An 18,561-nucleotide genomic window follows, 5' to 3' on the forward strand; every position below is an offset into this window, starting at 1 on the left:
CCTTCTTTGGCCCCAGCATCCTGCTTGCAAAAATCCCCGAAGATCGAAGATGACCATGACCGTCTTCTGTCAAATCTGCAAACCTCTGGCTGCTTCTTCATGGCGAGTAGCTGCTGCGCCCAACCTTGTTCCCAACCCTTGCCCTTGCCAACTTCAAGTATGTGTCAGCTATTGGTCAGGATAGTTTAAGAGCGCCCCTTTGCCCTTATCTATCTTAAGATTAATGAAAACCACAATTATCTAACTTGAGCTTCCAGTTGCGAGATTCTATGTGTTTGGGATTTTGTTTTTGGGATGGTCTTGCTAAGTCGCTCAGGCTGCCTGGAATTCACTTGAGTAGTTCAGGTTGACCTTCACATCGGGAGTCTCCTGCCTTTGCACTGTGCTTCTCAAAGCCGGGGTACAGGCTAGCCACCATACTCAGATCTGTGCTTGTGAAGAAATCGCCAAAATCCATTTTGAAAATCCCAACCAAAGTTTGTAAACAAATGGAGTTTGTAGGCAACAGTAGAACTGTTAAATAGACCGCTTGCATAGGTAGGTCCTGGCCAATTAGAATAGAATAGAATAGAAAAATGATCTGCAGCTACATAGTATATATTCCGATATTGTCTTCTGCCCCACTGTCAAGAAACGATGCAGATTATAGGTCAATTGCTACTTGTATGTGATGGTATGTATGCAGCCACTAAAAACCATTATAGGTCAAATTGCTACTTGTATGTGATGGTATGTATGCAGCCACCTTAAAACCATTATAGGTCAATTGCTACTTGTATGTGATGGTATGTATGCAGCCACTAAAAACCATTATAGGTCAATTGCTACTTGTATGTGATGGTATGTATGCAGCCACTAAAAACCATTATAGGTCAATTGCTACTTGTATGTGATGGTATGTATGCAGCCACTAAAAACCATTATGGGTCAATTGCTATTTGTATGTGATGGTATGTATGCAGCCACTAAAAACCATTATAGGTCAATTGCTACTTGTATGTGATGGTATTATGCAGCCACTAAAAACCACATTGGGGGGGAAGATGGCATTGTCAGTAAAGTGCAGCAAGCAAGAAACAACTGCGTTTGATCTCAGAAACCATGTTAGAAAAAATACTATAAGGGTGTTAGGGCGGATATGGACAGGACTGGGAAATGTGGGGGATCGAGGTTACAGGATGTGAAATCACAAAGAGTCAATAAAATGATGTGGGGAAAAATACTGAGTGGTGGTGGCAGTGTACCTGCCAGTCCCATGCTAAGGAAACCAATAGAATCCCGGGGCTGCTGACCAGGGATTTTGGCCTAACCAAAAAGATGCGGTCCAGGTTCAGTAGGAGACCCAAGAGCAATTGAAGACATACAACATGGACGTTTAACCTATTCACACACAATCCGCCTATCCATATATGCGCAAAAATTTTCTTCTGTAATATTAGCTGTATGAAACATACTTTAACCAAAATGTATTTTGAAATGTAATGTTGTAATTATAGATGCTTTTGTCTGAATGAAGCATATACGATTTAATAAAAGTTAACAGTCAATAGGAAACTAATTTTTCTTCCAGTGTTCCGTAAATAGTTAAAATTTCACTCTTAAATGGCTGTAATTGTGTGAAATGGAATAAAACAATAAAGCACAAAAGTATACATACCACTCAAAATGCAGTGAAAATACTGAAAGACAAAACTGCCAGCCTTGGAGATAGTGTGTGGTAAAATGTGAAATAAAATATTTTTGTTTCAAAGGGTATTTTCCCTAATTTTGCATAATTATATTTATCCCATGTATAGAGATATAAACTTTTATAAGCCAGGAAAGTATTATTATGGGAATTTAAGTGCTTGCCAGGTTATTAGTTTTAAAACGTGTTTTTGTGGAGGCTGGAGAGATGGCTCAGTGCTAGAGAGCACCTGTTGCTCTTGCAGAGGATCTGGGTTTGGTCCCAGCACCCCACTTGTGTCTCACAACCTCGTAAATCCAGGTCCAGGTGACTGTAGTGCGGTGGTACAACTAACTGGCCATTACTAGAAGGGCCACAGAATTGCTAAGAGAAAAATTGTTTTAAAAAATCTGGGAAAGTACAGACAAAATTGAGATGTGAGTAAAACAGATACTCAACACCAGGTCACAGAGTTTAAAAATGAACATAAGCCATGGGAAATACCTAGTAAACCTTACTTTGTACCTGGGAAAACAGAGAACCCAAAAATAACATGTGAGCAGTAATAACTGCTTTCCAGACCTAGGTAGCTCCCTACTATAATGACAGGAGTAATATCTAAGATGCGTGTAGTCCTTAAAGTGTTTTCATTTCAAGTACTAACCCTTTTTTTTTTTTTTTTTTTTTTTGTTTTTTTGAGACAGGGTTTCTCTGCAGCTTTAGAGCCTGTCCTGGAGCTAGCTCTTGTAGACCCGGCTGGTCTCGAACTCACAGAGATCCGCCTGCCTCTGCCTCCCGAGTGCTGGGAATTAAAGGCGTGCGCCACCACCGCCCGGCCCTCAAGTACTAACCCTTTTAATTGCATCAGCAAACCAATGACATTTCCCTTGTCTTCCATTCCACAGCGAACACACAGAAAGAGAAAAACTGCAGCTGACAGGCAGTTGAGCCAACATCCGAAACAATTTGACATGGGAACTCGGAATTTAGCCTCTGGTTTTGTACTGATCCACTGCATCATAGCTGTTGATGACCTTTCGCATACCTGCCAGCTGGGAAGAAAGGTCTGATATGTCAAGATACAGTGAACACAGTGGCATAGTGATCCCAGGAGTACAAAGGTAGAAGAGTTTCAAGGCCATTTTTTGCCTACATAGCAATTTGATACCAGCCTGAGCTACATGAGACCCTGTATCAATAAAGCAAACTAGTTTGTACATATATGAAGTCAAATGGAGCTGCTAACTCAGAAGAACTTCACTGAAATTTCACGGTGCTCTAAAACTTAAATTTTAGATACCAAGAATTATCACCCTATCTTTATAAAGCATGTTCACAAACCATCCCAGGTATGAATGTGAACTATACCCCACAGGTCCAGATGTTGAACATTTTCTCTCAAGTTGGTGACCTTGTTTTGGGAGGTGTAAAAACTTCGGGGTTCAAGACCTGTCTGGAGGGAGATCTTTGGGGGCATGACAGTGAAGGTTCTATCTGGTCTCAAGTCCGTTTCTTGGTTTGTCCTTCCTGCCTACCATGAGATGATTCTGCCATATGATTTTGCTGCTGTAATGTTTTGAGTCTCAGAGCCAATGAAGCCAGGAAGTGTGAACTGAGACCTCTGAAAACCTCCTACTGTTTGCTATATCAGATATTTGGTCACAGCAATGAATGGTCTAGACAATAAATTATTACAGCCTCAATTTTTTGAGACAGAATCTCACTGACTCAAACTGGTATTCCTTCTTAAAAGTCGAGAAATTCATCCTATAGAGTAACCCAACTTCTATTTTTTTATTGATTTTTTTATTGAGCTCTACATTTTTCTCTGCTCTCCTCCCTGCCTCTCCCCTCCCCACTTCAAGTCTCCCCCAAGGTCCCCATGCTCCCAATTTACTCAGGAAATCTTGTCTTTTTCTACTTCCCATGTAGATTAGATCTATGTGAGTCTCTCTCAGGGTCCTCATTGTTGTCTGAGTTCTCTGGGATTGTGGTTTATAGGCTAGCTTTATTTGCTTTATGTTTAAAAACCACCTATGAGTGAGTACATGTGATAATTTCTTTCTGTGTCTGGGTTACCTCACTTTAAATAATGTTTTCTATTTCCATCCATTTTCCTACAAAATTCAAGATGTCATTATTTTTTCTGCTGTGTAGTACTTCATTGTGTAAGTGTACCACATTTTCCTTATCCATTCTTCAGTCGAGGGGCATTTAGGTTGTTTCCAGGTTCTGGCCATGACAAACAATGCTTCTATGAACATAGTTAAGCACATGTCCTTATGGCACAATTGAACATCCTTTGGATATCTACCCAAGAGTGGTATTACTGGGTCTTGAGGAAGGTTGTTTCCTAATTTCCTGAGAAATTGCCACACTGACATCCAGAGGGGCTATACCAGCATGCATTCATTCCCACCAGCAATGCAGAAGTGTTCCCTTTTCTTCACAGCCTCTCCAGCATAAGTTGTCATCAGTGTTTTTGATCTTGGCCATTCTTACAGGTGTAAGATGGAATATCAGAATTGTTTTGATTTGCATTTCTCTGATGACTAAGGATGTTGAACATTTTCAAGACCCAACTTATATTTTATGATTTAAAGTTACTCTTATCCTCAGTGTTAGACACTGAGGCACATTCACACATGTAATTATTGCATACCAAGCCACCACTGGCGCATCAAGCCATTGTATATGCTCTCAATTTGTAGAGCAGTAATTTGGGTTAGCCTTGTCTGAGTCACCAAGCCTCATCTGGAGGCTTGACTGAGTGTGTCATATAGCTGGCTGTTAGTGCTGTCTGGTGACTAGAATCCCCTCAGTGGAGCCTTTCATCCTCAAGGTGAGTAGCGTGGACTTCCTCATGCAGTAGCAGCATGCTAGTCCAGTCCAGTGAGAGCTGTAGGACCTCAGGAGTTACGAAACATCATATCCACCACAAGCTTTTAGTCAAAAGCCCAGCATCCTCCAGCACATTGCCACAAGCAATGTGTAAGGTTCCTGTTTCCCACATCCTCGGCGGCATTTGCTCTTATTTTTAATGATACTCATTCTGATGGGTGAGAGAAAACCCTGGTAGTTTGTATTTGTATTTCCATGGTGACTGGATGTTTAGCATTCGTGTATGGATTGGCCATCTTATTTGTATTCTGAGAAGTATATTCATTCTGTTTTGTCGGTTCATTAACTGGCTTATTTGAGTTTGGGCTTTTGGGGTTTGGTTGGCTGGTTGTTGTTTGTATATTCTAAACTTTAGTCCCTGTCCAATGTGTAGCTGGAAAAGATTTTTCTTCAGTTCCACGGCTGTGTCTTCACGCTGTTCATTGTTTCCTTTGTTATACAGAGCTTTTTTTATAATGCAATTCTATTGTAATTATTCCCTCAACTTTTGGAGCCCTTTTCAAAACGTTCTTGTCTATGGCTGCATTTTGAAATGTTTTCCTCAAGTAGTTTGAAAATTTCAGATTTCTTATTCTTTCATTTACTTTTGTACATAATGAGAAATATGAATTTAGTTTCATTCTTATATACATGGATGTCCAGTCTCCCCAGGACCGTCTATTGAAATCACTGTGGAAGTTCCACAAAAACTAAATAGTGAACTATCTTGGGATCCACCGATACCGCTCCTAGAAATATATTCAAAGGAATCTAAGCATATTATAGAGACATCTGTTCATCACCTTTCTCGTGATACTGTGCATTGTGGCTAAGTTATGGAATCAGCCTAGATGTCCACCAACAGACGGATGAAGAAAATGTACATATTGCAATGGGAATGTGTTTTAGCTGTAAAGAATGAAATGGCAGTTGCAGACTAGACTGGAACTGGGAATCATTACATGAAACAGCTGGCCCATGTTTTCTCATGTGTAGAATATAGATATAAATACATGCACACATAGGGATAGGTATGGATAGAGGGGAGATAAAAAATGAAGTCTGAAGGGAAGGGGACTATGAAAATGAGAGGATAATATAAGTTATGTGACACAAAAGCCAAACAGGGAAATAGGATGAGCTAGGCAGTAGGGATGAACCAGAATAGAATTTAATAATACATATTTATGATATGCCATAGTGAAACATGTTTCTATGACAACTTTAAAAGTTTACAGAATATTAAATGCACATCCTCCAGGTAATGACTCTCACACCACTGTGGTCCTTATCTGCCACCTGAGGACCACTGGCCTGAGTACCCCAGGTAGTCACCCCCACCTCTGTTACAATTCCATACATACATACCTCCCCTGGGTAATACCACTCACTCCCACTTGGAGCCTAGCCCCTGACACCTAAGGACCACCTGTAAAACACTGTGAACCTTCTACAGACTTCTGAGGATCGGCAACAAAAATCTTCTACACCTGCCGAAGGTTTACTCTTCTGTGCTCAAGTCCACCTGACCCTAGCTGAGCAAGGACCACGTCTGATACCATATTTGCACATCATTGAGTGGCCCCAAGACTGAACTCAACCACCCCTCAGCTGTCCCATTACCTGACAAGTTGTCATAACAGGCAAAATATCAATCCAACAAAGGTAGGACAGATTAAAAACCACAACCAGTGACCTAACTCCAGATGCCTAAGTCTCAGCACAAAACACAATGCGAATAACTAAGGCATTATGTCTGCTCTTAAATAGATAGTACTCCCATAGTAAAGTCCCTAAACAAAGCAAATTACGTGACCCAACAAGACACTGATTTCAAAATGCAATTATAATGTATTCAGAGAACTCAGTAGTGTATGATGCTGAAGTGGACACAAAAGTAGGAAAAATGAAATATAATAAAATAGTTTTGAGTGCAAACTAAAAACTGGAAAAATCAGTAAGTCAAATGAAAAGCTCGGTAGAGAAATTCACCAACAGAGTGATCCAGGTGGTCGACAGAATATCAGGACTTGAAGAAAGAAGAAAAGGTAGAAGTCCTGGATCACTCATCAAAGAAACTGTAAATTTTTTTAAAAATGAATGGAACAGGTTTTTTGGTAGCTCCATAGTGACTCTTTCAATCAAAATATCTCTTTCCTTGCTCTCATCTCGTCTCTTCCTCCATCTTGACTATCCTGCTTCCCTCGAGGTCTCCTCGCCTTCCCTTTCCTCTCATTCCTCCCCTTCTCTGCCCCATTGCCATGCTCCCAATTTGTCAGGAGTCTCTGTCTATTCCCCTTCCCAGAGGGATCTATATCTGTTTTTTCTAAGGGTTCTCCTTATTGCTTAGCTTCTCTAGGGTCATAGGCAATAGGCTCATTATCCTTGATTGAACCTGGTATCCACTTATGACAGAGTGCATACCACGTTCATCTTCTCTGGGTCTGGGCTTACCTCACTCAGGATGGTGGTTTCTAGTTTGCACTTGTTTGCATGCAAAATTCAAGATGTGATTTTTTTTTTTTTTTTTGCCACTCAGTAGTAAAAATTTTTTACTATAATGTATAAATGGGCCACATTTTCTTTATCCACTATTCAGCTGAGGAGCATCTAGGTATCTCCAGGTTCTGGCTATTACAAATACTGCTGCTGTGAACATAGCGAACAACTGTCCTTGTAGTGTGATTGAGTATCGTTTGGGTATATGCCAAAGAGTAGTATTGCTGGATCATGAGGTAGGTTGATTCCAAATTTTCTTTAAAAACACAATATTGATTTCCAGAGTGGTTTGTACCAGTTTGCATTCCCACTAGCAACTGGAGGAGAGTGTTTCCCTTGCTCCACATCCTCTCCAGCATACGTTATCATTGGTTGGATTTGTTCTTAGCCATTCTGACAGGTTGTAAGATGGTATCTCAGAGTTGTTTTGGTTTGCATTCCCCTGATGACTAAGGATGTTGAACATTTCTTTAAGGTCTTTCGGCCATTTGAGATTCTTCTGTTGAGAATTCTCTGTTTAGATCAGTACCACATTTTTTAATTGGATTATTTGGAATTTTGATGTCTAATTTCTTGAGTTCTTATATATTTGGAGATCAGTCCTCTGTTTGATGTGGGGTTGGTGAAGATCTGCCTTTTTGTCTTATTGACTGTATCCCTTTGCTTTATAGACGCTCTCAGTTTCAGAAGGTCCCATTTATTAATTGTTGCTCTCAGTGTCTGTGCTACCGGTGTTATATTAGGAAGTGGTCTCCCTGTGCCAATGTATTAAGGCTACTTCCCACTTTCTATTCAATCAGGTTCAGTGTAGATTTATATTGGATTTATATTGAGGATGTTGATCCATTTGGACTTGAGTTGGGGATAGATATGGATCTACTTTCATTCTTCTACATGTTGACATCCAATTATGCCAGCACCATTTGTTGAAGATGCTTTTATTTCCATTGTGTAATTTTAGCTTCTTGTCAAAAATCAGGTGTTTCACTGGTGTGTGGATTAATATCTTGGTCTTCAATTTGGTTCCATTGGTCAACCTCTCTGTTTTTTATACCAATACCAAGCTGTTTTCATTACTGTAGCTCTGTAATAGAGCTTGATGTCAGGGATGATTGATGCCTCTGGAAGCTCCTTTATTGTATGGGATTGTTTTGGCTATCCTGTTTTTTTTTTTATTTTTCCATATGAAGTTGAGTATTGTTCTTTTAAAGGTCTGTGAAGAATTATGTTGGGGTTTTGATGGGGATTGCATTGAATTTATAGTTCTGCGTTTGGTAGGATTGCCATTTTTATTATATGGGTTCTACCTATCCAAGAAAATAGGAGAGCTTCCATTTTCTGGTATCTTCTTCAATTTCTTTCTTCAAAGACTTAAAGTTCTGTCGAACAGGTCTTTCACTTCTTTTGGTTAGTGTTATCCCAAGATATTTTATGTTATTTGTTGCTATTGTGAAAGGTGATGTTTTTGTGATTTTTTTTTTCTGTTTCTTTATCATTTGTATATAAGTGGGCTGCTGATTTTTTGAGTTGATTTTGTATCCTGTCACATTACTGAAGGTATTTATCAGCTGTAGAAGTTCCATGGTAGAGTTTTGGTGTCACTTATATATGTTATCATATCATCTGCAAATAACAAAAATTTGGCCTCTTCCTTTCCCAATTTGACTCCCCTTGATCTCATTTTGTTGTCTAATTGCTATAGCCAGAACTTCAAGAACTGTGCTGAAGAGATATGGAGAGAGTGGTCAGCCTTGTCTTCCTCTGTGTGTATATTACGATTTCCAGTTTGGTGTTTTATGGGATTTCTGAGCATGTGCATGAGTGGGCCTTTGAGTAGATCTCTGTTTCTTGGGTCTTTTCTTGGATTTTTTTTTCCTTCTTTTTGTTTTTGTCCTAGTGCAGTCTGTCAGTTTTTTTTATTTTATCTTATTACAGTTTATTTTATTATTATCCCTTGGAAACATTTGTTTTCTAATGAGAGACATAAGAGGGTGTGAAAGAGATGTGGGGAGTAACTGGGAATATAGAAGAAAGGAAACCGTAAGCAGGATATTTTATGTGAGAAAAAATCCATTTTCAGTAGAAAGAAAACAATAAATAAATAAATACACTTTGAGATTTCATCTAACCCCAGTCGGGGTATCCAAATTAAAAGAAGAAAATGAAAACAAAGCTACTGTTGATAGGAAAAGGGGCGCAGTGCCCTGTTGGTGGGAGTGTAAATTGTTGCCACAGCCTATAGAACGCAATGTGGGTGTTCCTCAAAAAGCAAGAAAATCTATCAAATGATTCAGCTCGAACACTCTTGCATATATACCCAAAGGACTCTAATTCCTACTACAGAGTACAGTTGTTCATCCATGTTCGTTGTTGCTGTATTCGCAATAGGCCAGGAGATGGAAACAGCCCTCAGTATCCATCAACTTAGGAATGCCATAATAAAAGTGTGTGTATTGACACATGGAATGTTACTTAGCTGTTAAGAAAATGAAAATGTGCTGGTAAACTTTAGAGCTAGAAATAATTCTTAGTGGAATAACCCAGACCAGAAGGACAAATATGTTCTCTCTCTTATGCCGTATACCATAAGAATCTTTAGAATCTTAGAGTATATGTTTAAATTGGCGTACCCGTAGGATTCAGGAAAATAGGGAACATTGGGATGGTCTAAGGGAGGGAGATAAGAATACAAGAGGAAATAAGTAGAGTGGGGGATGGGAGTACAGGGTAAAGAAAGGAATATGAGAAAGGGTAGCTAACACTAAAGACCTTTGAAATACCATATAGAATCTTACTACTGTAGAGGATTCCTAAAATATATACATATACATATATGAAAAGAATTTTTTCAGATGCTTCTTTTAAAAAAAAGAGCATGAACACATGGTGAATTTTCTATGTAGTGAGTTTGAAGCCAACCAAGGCTGCATTAGACTCTGTCTCAAAGAACCTAACAAAGAAAATCTACCAGGGACTGGAGAGATGGCTCAATGGTTAAGAGCACTGGATGCTCTTCTAGAGGACCCAGGTTTGGTTCCCAGCATCTATATGGTGGCTGAAAACTCCAGTTCCAAAGGATCCAGAACTCTCTTCCAGCCTCCACAGACACTGCATACACATATATATATGCAGGCAAAATACCCATACAGTAAAACAAAAATAAATAAGTCTTTACCCCCCCCAAAAAAAGAATTTAAATGGCATTACACTATAACAAAGAGCATAATAACCCTCCTAGATACTATAAGTTATCAAATTAAAAGTTCAGTGCCAGTTCCAGGACAGGCTCTAAAAAAGCTTCAGAGAAACCCTGTCTCGAAAAACAAAAAAACAAAAAACAAAAAAACAAAAAAAGTTCAGTGCCAGCAATGAGTTACTTCTTTGTAGCTGTTGTTCTGAGTGGTTTATAACTCATGCATTACAGGTCATTGCTCTTGATTGCCCTCCAGAATTTGACAGTAAGGCCATGTTGCTGAACATGCCACATACTTGAATCACACAGCATGGAGAAATCAAGCTGGTACTGGCCTAGAAGCTTTATTTCTGCTGATAGCTCTCAGTGGCAGAAGGTGTTGTACATGTTACCCGGGGAGAAAGGAATCATCACTCTTATATGTTTGTCAGCTGTGAAAGCTAAGCAACAACTTCCCTGGCAAAAGAGTCCCTTGGATGCAATAGTGGCATGAACGCTATGGGCACAACTAGCTGCTTTCAGATAGAGCTGAAGGCCCACTCTACAGAACAGTAGTTATTCCTGGTCAGTGGGGACAAGAACCTGTGACTAGGTGAGCTACATTCCCAAAGGGAGAACCTGCTATTTTTATTCTGCTAAGTAGACACAGTCTTAAACCAACTTCTAAGGTTTATTATATCCATAAATTCGTGTACCACTCAACCTCATCAGAGAAGCTTCTTTTTGCAGTGGAGAGCAGTTGACACGGAATCCCAGACAGGTCAACATGCAGAGAATAAGAGACTGTGGAACATGCAGCCATAAATGGGACATTGTACCCTCTCTACCCAAGGCTCAGAGATTATTGCAGAAAGGGAGAATCAAAAATCATAAGAGACAGAGGAGCAGATGACCACAGCCAAACAGTATTTTCTGGACCCAGGAGGGCTTTGCACAGATGAACTAGGATGATTGTGACGATCTACACAAGATTGGACAAACCAAAACCCCAGCATGGACAGACAATGGATCTCATGAAGTCCCACCTCCTAGCTGAAGAGCTATTGGTGGCTTCTGGACAAGGGAGAGAAACTTTTCTTCCAGGATGGGATGCCTGAGAAGCTACCCATGGTCCAGCCGATGGCCGTACATCCCTGTACATACTGGCAGCATTAAGTCTACTTAGTGCATTCTGAAAATATATACATCAAATGGTAGGAAATTGGTAGGAAAATCGTGGTTGGGGGTTGAGAGGAGACAAAGGGGAGAGAATAGGGAATACTCTTGATCAAAATGCATTATATTCATGTATGAAATTCACAAACATTAAAAAACTGAAAATTGTTATAATGGAATTTTTCATTAGTAACTCTATTATAATCTAATCATAGTAATAGAAAATTCCTCACTAAATTCAGACAATATATTTTTCTCCCTAAACTCTCACAAAGATACTGAGTTAGATAGTATCCACTTACAAATAAGGAAACACCGTGTCTGAGCTAGCATTAAATCCCAAGTTTAGAGGTTGTACTTCAAGTTACCTTTAATCTGATAGTTCCTAAAATTTTAGCTACCATTCAGACTTGCCGTTGGAGCCAATGAGCTGTGTTTCTAAGTACCCACGAAAAAGTTGATGTGAACTTCCCCAGGCATCTCAAAATAAACACTACCAGAACTAAGTTTACCCTCTCACCAGACCTGTTCTTCCCCTTCCATGGTTTAATAACAGTGTTGCTATCCACTCAGCCACGGCAAGGCAGGGTTCTGACTCCAGGGAACATTGAAAGCTGTAAAGCAACAAAAATTACTGGTACAAGATCTCTCTCCTACTAACCCCCGACATCTCACCTAGAAAGTTCTTGGTTATAAAAATAAAAATTTCTGCCCAAATATGCACCGTCATTTCTTTTTACCCAAAACTTCATTTCTAGGCCACTGAAATAATCACCACTTTGGTCCTGCTAACCACCAATCACTTTAAAATTCTTCCACCATTCAAGACACACAGTTACAGCCCAAGGGACTCTAATGATACTGCCTGAATTTTTTTTTTGAGAGGATCTCACAATATATCCCAGACTGGCCTTCAACTCACAATCCTCTTGCCTTGGGCTCCCAAGTATAATTATGCCTGGCTTCAAAATCCCTCTTGACTGCCAGCTACACACATACTTAAGATAGATACTGACAAGAAGCACTAGTTTAAAATACTGATTGTTTTGGAGGCAGTAAAACTTGGGAGTTCTATCTCCAAGGTTTTGTTTTATTTCTGGTTTTGGTTTTGGTTTTCTATCCTAAGCAGGCGAGAACTTTTCTCAAGGTTCAGTGGCCTCTGCTAATTTTAGGGTTATGAAAATCAGTTGATAAAGAAAACCCCCACACAGCTGGACTACAGTGCACACTATATGATGCTGTACCTTGTAATCCCGTAACTACACATGCTCTGTCCTCCAAACACAGTGAATTTCTTATCCTTTGGAGAACTTGAAGCAAAGGGTAGGAGAGGAATGTAGGACACGGAACTTTTGAGGAAGAAGTATGACAGAGGTATTAGCTATGTGAGTGTTTCTGATCAAATTCTACCAATGTGTGCACACTTAAAGAGGAAATAAGTGGAGCCAATGGAACTGAAAAGCTGTATGGCAAAGAACAACATTGTTCAAACAAAATGGTAGTCTACAGAATGAAAAAAGATTTTTTTTTTACTATCTACCAATCTGATAGAGAGCTAATATCCAAAATATATAAAGAAATCAAAAAAACTGGACATTAAGAAAACAACCCAAAATTAAAAAAAAATGAGGCACAGATCTAAATAGAATTCTCACAGAGGGAAATACAAATCAATGAGAAGCACTTAAAGAAATGCTTAGTCCATATCCTTAGTCATTCGGGAAATGCAAATCAAAACTACTCCAAGATTTCATCTTAGACGAGTCAGGATAACCAAGATCAATAACACAAATTACAGCTCATGCTGAGAGGCTCTGGAGTAAGGGAATTCTCATTATTGCCGCTAGTAGTGCAACCGTGTACAGTCACTGCTGAAGTCAGTGTGGCAGGTCCGCAGGAAGCTAAGGAAAAACCTCCCTAAAGATTCAGCTAGACCACTCGGGCTTATACCCAAAGAACACTTTGTCCTACCACAGAGACATTTGCTTAACCATGTTCATTGCTGTTCTACTCATAATAGCCAGAAAGAGGAAAACAGCCTAGATACCCATCAATAGATGAATAATAAAGGAAAATGGTACATTTACAAAATGGAGCACTACTGGTCTGTTGAAAAAAAGTGGTATGGTGGCATACACCTTTAGTCCCCGCACTCGGGAGGCAGAGGCAGATGAATCTATGTGAGCTCAAGGCCAGTCTGGTCTATAAAGCGAGTTCCAGGACAACCAGAGCTACACAGAGAAACCTTGGCTTGAAAAACCAAAAATAGAAGAGGAGGAGGAGAAGAACAAACGTAGTGGTATATTATTTGTATTTTGATAAATAAATCTTGCCTGAAAACCAGGGGCAAAGCTAAAGCCCCTAGAGGTCAGGTAATGGTGACACACACCTTTAATCCCTGGATTTGGGAGACAGAGTCAGCTAGATCTCTGTGAGTTCAAGGCCACCCTGGGCTACATAAGATCAGTGGCAGAAAAAATCCAGGTGGTGGCAGCCTACACTTTTAATCCCAGTCCTAGGGAGTCATACACCTTTAATCCGAGCACGAGGGGGAATATAAAAAGGGAGGAGAGAGAGGCTTAGTCTGCTTAGTTTGCAGTCACCCGACTTTGGTAGAGGTAAGACTTCTCTAGTGGCTCAACTGCTTTGTTCATCTGGTTTTCAGGCTGAACCCCAATTTCTGCCTCTGGGTTTTTATTATCCATGCTATGAACAATAAATAGAACTAGCTAGAAAAAATTATGCTGAATGGGATAACCCAGACATAAAAGGACAAATATGCAAATATGGTATATTTGCTTATATGTAGATGTTAGCTATTAAAGTCTTCAATAAGTGAGCTATAATCCATGTAGTCACAAAGGTTAAGTATAGAGTAAGAGAATATAGAGGAGGCATGGATCTTTCTAGAAAGGGGAAGTCAAACAGACAGTTGTGGGTAGACTGGGGTAGGAACAAAAGAATCAAACTGAAAGGAGAGGCAGAGAGAGGCAAGAGAGGAAACACAAGAAGGGACAGCTAAAACGAAAGGCCATTGGAGGAGTTATATGGAAATCTAATACAGTAGAATCTTTTCAAAATATACACATGTATGAAGGCTGTCTAAATGAAATTGTCAAATAATGGGTCAGAACCCCAACTGGAAATCTCTCACCACCAAATGAAGCTTCCAGTGCTGGGAATGGGTTACATCTACTCAAGTTGTAGGCCAAAGGGTTCCCATGGAAACCCCCAAATGATTCAGGCTATTGGCAACGCTATTGGTTGCTCTCCACAGACTTACAATAAGACCTGAAAATGACACCTACACAACCCATTGAGCACAGAGAAGTCGAGCTCGTGCCTACCTAGAGCCTTCACCCCCTACGTCCTAGTGTTTATGCTACAGCAAGGTACTCAGCATGCAACTAGAGGAGAAAGGTAAACACCAGCCCAGCTATAAACCCTTCAATTTACAATGATGACTTGCCTTGAAATTTTGCTACTGCAATAGGGGCACAGGGCTTATGGGAATACCACTATCTGATTGAATTTAAGACCCACTTAGGTAGAACCCATCCATAACACGGCTAAGGTGGCTAAGAATCTGAGAGCAGATAGGCCAGGGACCTAGGAGAACAAAGACTACTGCTCTCCTATAGAAATGTAGCCATGAAATGACTTCAAATGACACTCTACTATACTCATAGATCGGTGCCCTGATCAGCCATCATCAACAAAGCTTCCTCCTTCAGCAGATGAGAACAAATACAGAGACCCACTGCCAGACACTGTTCAGAGTGAGTCACGCTCAGTCCCAAATGAGCTGTCTCCATCAAATGCCTCCCCTCAAGTCTCAAACTACTAAAAAGGAGGCAGAAAGGGTGTAAGAGTCAGAAGGGATGGAGGATACTGAGGAAGCAAGGCCTTCTAAGCACAGCACAACCAATGTACATGTGAACTCACAGAGCCTAAAGCAGCATGCATGTGGCTTTCAAGAGTTTATGCCAGATGGGTCCTAGTATTGAGAGGGGACACAAGCCCACATCCCTAATCCAGAGATATCTCCAATTTAAAAAAAAAAAAACAATAGGTTTCTTCAACAGAGTCTTACTGTATACAAACCGCTTTTAAGGCCAGGTTCCATGCCAGGCAGTAGATACCAGCACAAAAGGAGCCCAAAAACATCTGTGATGAACTTTGTCTCATGATGTTTTGTCAGGGCATGTTTATTTTTATCTTGCAAATCTTTTGCATATATATTTTGAGTTCTAGTTTTGTGTTTTTCTAAGATTCCTGTGTGCACAAAGGTGTGTGTCTATGTGTTTCTTGTGGTTCTTCTTTCACTTTTTCCATTTGTTTGTTTGTACTATTGTGTTTTTCTTTTATCTTTTATTTTATTATTATTTTTTAGATGCCCATTTGTTTTTCTAATGAGGGAAAGAAAGGGTATGGATTAAGATGGGAAGGGAGGTGGGTAGAATCTCGGGGGAGCTGAGTGAGGTGAAACCATAATCAGAATAAATTTAATAAAAAAATATCTATTTTCAATGAAAGAAAAGTAGAAACTTATAAAGGTTGGGCCTAGCTGGAAGAAACCAATGACTAGGAGCGTACTTTTGAGGACTGTAATTGGTTTCTTTCTCTCTGCCATGAGATAAATATTCTCATTGCCACAGTGTTCTGTCTCAGCATCCCTGGGACCAAGGGCTAAGATCTGTCAACCACAGTGACAATAGAGCCCTCACTACACACCTACTGAGCCTTCAAACACAAATTCTCCCCCAGTCCTGTCAAAGAGGCTGCATTCCATCACTTTTTTCCATGAGTCTTTACTGAAAGAAGGATGTCATTTGCTCTTATGTAACAGCATGATCAACAAATTTAGAAAACTTAACATTGATATAGAGCTGCTATTCCACCTACAGTCTGTATCATAAATATGATAATGCCTCTTATCATTGTTCAGGCTTTGCTGTCATCCCTGTAATTCTCTTGATATAAGGCCCAATGTGGACATGTTGACATTGCATCTAATGTCCTTTAACCCATACCAGTTCTTTGGCCTTTCTTGGCCTTCATGACATTTGAAAGAAACTTTTGAAGCAAACTGCCTTATAGAATGAGTCACTTTGGATTGATCTGATGGTTCTTCATGACTAGATTGAGTTCATGCACTTTTAAAAAAGTAGAAGATCTTTCTCAGGTTGTCACATTCAAGAGAGACATGATATCTATTTGATATTAATCATGATCACTGGCTCTAAGGCAGTGGTTCTCAACTTTTTAATGCTGTGACCTTTTAATACAGGTCCTCTCATTGTGGTGACCCCAACCACAAAATTATTGCTACTTCTTAACTATAATTTTGCTACTATTATGAATCATAATGTAAATACTGATATGCAGGATATCTAATATGCAACCCCAGTAGGGGTCATGTGTTGTGGGATATTCCTTTACACTGGGTGAAGATATGTCACTGTGATTGGTTTAATAGAAAGCTAAATGGCCAATAGCTAGGCAGGATTTTCAGGGCAGAGAGAATGATGGTAAGAAGGTGGTGTTGCCAGCTGGAGGGAGAAGATGCATAGAGAGTAGAGAGTAAGGCAATCAAATCACATGAAAGAACATAGATTAAAATATATGGGTTAGACTTGTTCCTAACAAGGTCTTATAACTTGTCGGTCAGCACCAAACCATCCAGTGACCGCTGAGGGCAGCAGGGGTGGCAACAGCGCACTGTTCCACTGCTGCTCAGAAACTCTTCTTGGCACCTGGTGGGGGATGCCAACATGTAGTACCCAGTTTTCTAAAGTTAATGTCTTTGCCTTTGCTTAGATAGTCAGTGATTTATTTTTTTTTTTTAATGATCTTATTCTTGGAAAAGCTGCCAAAGCTCTGGATAACCAGGTTTCACCCATACAATAGGAACAAAGTCACTTACTTTCTCTTCTCAGAAATTAAACAAGTACTGTAAGATGTTCAAAAATCCCTCAGAACATTGGTTCTCTTTTCCTATTCTCTTATTAGACTAAGAACTATCTAACACTGTAGCTGAGGAGAGAAAACATGTCTTAGAAAACTTCAAATCTCGTTCTTCCTCATTTAAGACACACAACGCAGCCAGAGACACGAGGATACAGTGGTGCATGTGTAGGATGTATGTAATATGTAAGATGCAGGAACAGACTTGGTTGAACTTGGATGCTCTATCTGAAAATATGTGGAGCATATCTCGCTTTGCATTTGCTCTAGCTGGCTCTTAGGATTTTGTTTAAAGACAAAGAAGAAATCCTATCTTCTGAGAAGTAAAGGAGAGCCATCAATCTACCACCTGCTAATTCATCCCCAAATTCCCTTTGTGCTAACAAGAGACAGAAAGAAATTGAAAAAAAAATATGAAGAGGTGACAAGAGGAAAAGAAGCTGACTAAGACATTATGAGTCATTTTTATGCCAGACAGCAGGCTGGACAGGTGAGATTCAGAACCCACTTGCAAGCAAACGGAAAACCATTACCAGGCTTTATTTCAGCCTTTGTGTGGCCTCTGAGCATGTGAGAAAAGGAAATGCGTACTCTCCTTCATAGTTTGCTCCGAGTTCTAGTAAAGCATCATTTTCTCCAACCTGAACTACTCTCACTCTGAGACCTCTATGAGTCCAAGTCAGAGATTGGTAGGAACTGTCATTGCACTATGAGGGAAAGAGAAATTGGACACTCATGGCAGATACATAATAGCTACACACACAACACAAACCACGCCTAAAATTCCCACAACTGCCTGGGTGCCACACACTTGTTAAAAGGTATAAACAGGAGCACAATCCTCATAGGGAGCTCCAACAAAGGAAGACTGGAAACCACGCTCTACTTGCAACACAAAAATGGGGAGATGTTATTAACTTCAAATACACATGGGGGTGTTGGATGGAAAAGGAAACGGGTATATTTTTTAAAACATAGTCTTGCTGTAGTGTGAGAAGCCTAGAAAGATAAAGTTCAGTAAAATAATCGCTTAACCAAACTGAAATAAAATTGAGTGGACTTTCATGGGAGGTAGTAAGTTCCCCTCTACTTGAAATCTTGGACTATGCCCTTGACAAACTATTGAAAAGATTAGATTGGAGGTTGTGTGGAGGGGGAATAACATTGAAGTTCTGTCTAACCCTGGAATTGTGTAAAACTG

Source organism: Arvicola amphibius, chromosome 2 (genome assembly GCF_903992535.2).
Source record: "Arvicola amphibius chromosome 2, mArvAmp1.2, whole genome shotgun sequence".
Classification (NCBI taxonomy): domain Eukaryota; kingdom Metazoa; phylum Chordata; class Mammalia; order Rodentia; family Cricetidae; genus Arvicola; species Arvicola amphibius.